At 38.8% G+C, this 4,339-nt stretch overlaps 1 pseudogene; it reads left to right on the top strand.

Moving 5' to 3' along the window:
* Positions 1-3,414: 3,414 nt before the first annotated feature.
* LOC115954342 lies at positions 3,415-3,525 on the top strand (annotated as a pseudogene).
* Positions 3,526-4,339: the final 814 nt, after the last annotated feature.

Raw genomic sequence — 4,339 nt, 5'->3', positions numbered from 1 at the left:
TAATCATTTTTATCGTGGGCAGAGTTAAACTCGAAAATTATATATTAACAGTATCTTAATTCATATAGCACATGGTATCACATATTTCTATAGAGAATATGAATCATTGTTATTTGGATATAATTTTCCTCTAAATTAGTTTAGATGAAAATTATTCTAACTCACTATGTAATGAGTATCCACATTTATTTTTAAGGGAGAAAATGGGCAAATACCCTTTTTTGGGAAATTAAACATTCGTTTGCCCTCTTTCTGAAACTAAACAGGGAAATGCCCTCCATTTGTAACTCGACAATAGAGAAATCGAGTTTTAATGAATAACTCGATATTTTTATGATCGAGTTAGTCTGACCCTAATTTTTCCAATAAAAAAAATGTTTGTGTAGACGTTCATAACTCGGGAAACTGGAAATCGAGTTTTCTTCAGCGGTTTGAATCAATAGGACCCTAACGTCTCACAACGCTATTCAGTCACTCGCTCTCCCTATACACTCTCTTTCCCTTGCTCTCTGCCATCACTCTCTCTCCACACTCTGTCTCTCTCACTCTGCGATCAGGCTTCCCCACTCTTCCTCGAGTCTCCATCAGTCGTTGTTGGTTCCCACCGCCGTTGATTACAGGTACGGTCCGATACCCTCTGAAATATTTTCTGATGTTGGTTAATGTTAGGTTGTGTTTTGTGTGGGATTTTGATTATTTTGTTGAAACTTAAGAAGTAGTAAATTTACTAATGAAGATGAGAATTTTTTTGTCTTTTATATGCTGCAATGATGGTTTTCTCATTAATGAGTTTAAATGTGCTTGGGGTTTTGATGAGGGGTTTTGGCAAATCGAGTGGTGGTGTTTCAGTGTGTCTCTGGGTTTAGTACAACAACAAAGAGATTAAGTTCTTTGATATCCCTTTAAAGTTTTAGTACTCATTGTTTTTGGTATATCTAGGTTGTTATAAATTTCATTATTTCTTGGGATTGACACTACTTTTGTTGTGCATATCAGTCCAATGTCTTACTGAATCTATGCTTTTATTTTATATTAATTGTGGTTTACTTGTTAGAAAATTGCTAACAATGTATTTGCTGCCATGTCAGATATGAAGACACTAGATAGAGTGCGGCCTGGACCCGATGTGGATACCCAGTTGGCCCAGCAGCCGAATCATCGGTCAAGTCCGCTTTGGAGGTGCGCCGCTGGCGAGGTATGTAGTAGTATTATTAATACATGTTTGTTTTATAATTACCTCGTGTTTAATCTCCTAACACAATACTCGTCCGTGTGCAGGAGGTGCCTGGCATGATAAAGGTTCGACGCCGTAAATGTGTATTGCCACAGGGTGGGCTAGATCCACGTATCATGCAACACATAGATGCAGCAGGGTTGACTGGTTTATTCAAGGTTCCTGATATGGAGGTCGACCATGCCTTGATCACGGCGTTGGTTGAGCGATGGCGTCCGGAAACGCACACGTTCCACTTACCCCATGGAGAAATGGGTATCACCTTGCAAGATATGGAGGTGATGCTGGGGCTTCCGGTGGATGGGTTGCCTGTCACTGGGAAGACAGACTACCAATGGAGTCAGCTGTGCGAACAGTTGTTGGGCCATAAACCTCCACCCCCGATACCAAACTCAAACACGTCTACCCTTGCTGGGGCGAGGATAAGGTACACCTGGCTTAATGAACAGTTTGCCGATCCCTTAGTTGCAGACGCTGCTGACGAAGTCGTGCAGCAATATGCCCGCTACCACCTACTTGTACGGATGGGGGCCCTCTTGTTCATGGACAGGTCTGCGGACCGGGTCTCACTGCTGCCTTTGCAGTTGCTCAACCCAGTCAGCAATGCGAGACGGTATAGCTGGGGTAGTGCAGCATTGGCCTGGCTGTATAGGCAACTTTGTGGTGCATCGAAGAAGGGTGCGATGCAGATTGGAGGAGCACTCTTGTTGGTGCAGCTATGGGCCTATTCAAGGTTCCCACAATTATGCCCTGTTGTGAGGCCGCCTCTACCGCTAGTGCACTCAGGGCCCCTTGCCATTAGGTACGTTGATTGAGTTCTCGTTATTTGTCTCTTTCATATAATTAAAAATATGCCAAACTAACAAACAAAAGAAACTTATCAATGCTTAGTATATGGATGTGAAATATAAAAGCAAAGTTTGTTAAATGTAAGGTTCAGTAATGAGCATTTATCGACACCCCATGTTTGGTAGGTGGAGCGGGCCAAAATGCACCGCAGAGCATGCCACACACGTCCTTGCTGCGTACCGGGCGTCACTTGCTACACTACAGGCCGAGCAGGTATTCGGTTAATTTAGTTTGAATTCTTATGACCACGTTTCCCTCAATTCTTATGACTACGGGCCGAGCACGTTTCCCTCAAATGCACCGCACATGCTTTTATTTTCGTTTCCCTCAATTTTTATTTTATTTTGAATTCTTGGATTGTTGTAGGAATGAGTTGATTTCATAATACCATCCAATCATTTTGTTTGATACTTGGATTTCCATCCCATCATTTAACTCAATTGGAATGTCCATCGTGAAGTACTTCACATTAGAACTTCCATTTGTAGCACCTGCATGAATACTTGCTCGTCCTTACATAAAGTAAAACAAAAGTAAAAAATTCTTGAATGTTAAATCAAAGGGTTTTTTCCAAATTGGGTTGGATTGAAGGGTTTTTTCCAATGCAACCCAACTCACATGACTCAGGTTAAGTTGGGTTAAATCAATGGGTTATATATAAATTTAGTCATATATATATAAAGTAGAATTTGGCTATATTCTTCATTATGTACGGAAACGTTTGTGATTTACACCGAAAAAAAAAAAAAAAAACACAGAATAAATTGTCCCTTTTCCAAGATGTTTGAAGCATGTGCAACATGCGCAAAAGATTGAGCATGAAGTCTTGGTTTAGTGCAAGACAGTGAGTTCAAACTTGTGTTGCAACCAAAAAACAAAAACTCCACCAATTGTTACAAATGTCATTAAGCTGATGCAATGAAGAGAAGACGCACATATTGGATTATGTAATTGGTTATAATTCAATGAGAAATGAATTTACCTAAGAGTATACCAAAGATAATCAGATTTGTCTTTGGTTGTATTTGTGTGCTCAAGTAATTCATTTGATTTTAATGATGCATCTTCGAAACTGACGATGACATCTTTAAATTCTTTCCAGCTACTAACTGAATCAAAAGTTTGTGTTCATTTTCTGATTATGTCATTATACACCGTTTCAACCTATTTAACACGAGAAAATAGAACTTTTAGCCTGCTATGAAAATGAACTAAAAAATTTCAAAACAATATTTCTTAAGACTTTATATAAGGCGAATGATTGTAAATGCAGAAGATATCAATTAAATTCTAAACAACAAATTTCCTACTATAAACTTGACAAATATGGGTCTTTTCAGAACAAGGGAATCAAGGCATATTAGAATACAAATGATATTTTCAAAACGCATGGCCCCTGCGCAAGGGTGACACGCATAAATCGAGAAATGGTCCAAATTTTTTTCTTTCCCTAATCCTTGCGTGAATTTTGCTTCACTGTCTTCTTCGTTGTTTTTGCACTTTCTGCTTCTTTACATGCGTTTTGGAGTCTTGCTCAACAGGTTAGCCCAGACTTGTGCTCATAATTCTTTTAGAGAGAGTTTGAATCTTTGATAGTTGTTATACTTCAATATTAAAGCTTTAAAATAGAAATTTTTTTTAGAACTATTGAAGCTTATTAATATTTCACACCTTCTGGTTTCGCTATAGTTTTGGTGGTTGACTTAGATATTACCACAATTATATTCCAGATTTTCGTTGAATTACATTTGCTGAGTTAGAGCTTCTCTTCACTGTTGTAATATAGTTGGCTATTAAATCTCAATTTAGAACGTTGGGAAAGCTGCAAATGTTAAACTACGAAAATTTTATTTAATTATTGTGTAATCATGACATGAGAGCAAAAATATAACCCCAATTTGCATTTTTGGCCTAAGTACAGAAACAGAGGGAATGATGACATTATTGATCATTGGCCCGTAAAACACATGATCACTTCTCTGGCTTTCATTGAAATTTGAAATTAAGCAAACTAAAGGATGGAGTTACTCTGCCTTGAATGTCATAGAGTGACCATAGGCTAAGCCATTGCCATAGCTTGTCCTTGTCCAATGCTGGATGGTTGTCATTGCTTGGGTCCACACTGTGAAATTTCCAAAATACAAAGCCATTAGTGCCCCCCCACTAGGAACTCGAGAGTCCAGGGTATAGGTTAAACCCTTTGTGAGATTTGGGGTTGTTTAGGATGCCAGAGTGAGCACCCAAGATAGTCTCAAT

The sequence above is a fragment of the Quercus lobata genome, chromosome 7 (genome assembly GCF_001633185.2).
Source record: "Quercus lobata isolate SW786 chromosome 7, ValleyOak3.0 Primary Assembly, whole genome shotgun sequence".
NCBI classification, from domain to species: domain Eukaryota; kingdom Viridiplantae; phylum Streptophyta; class Magnoliopsida; order Fagales; family Fagaceae; genus Quercus; species Quercus lobata.
This window is presented reverse-complemented; position numbering and strand designations above follow the sequence as displayed.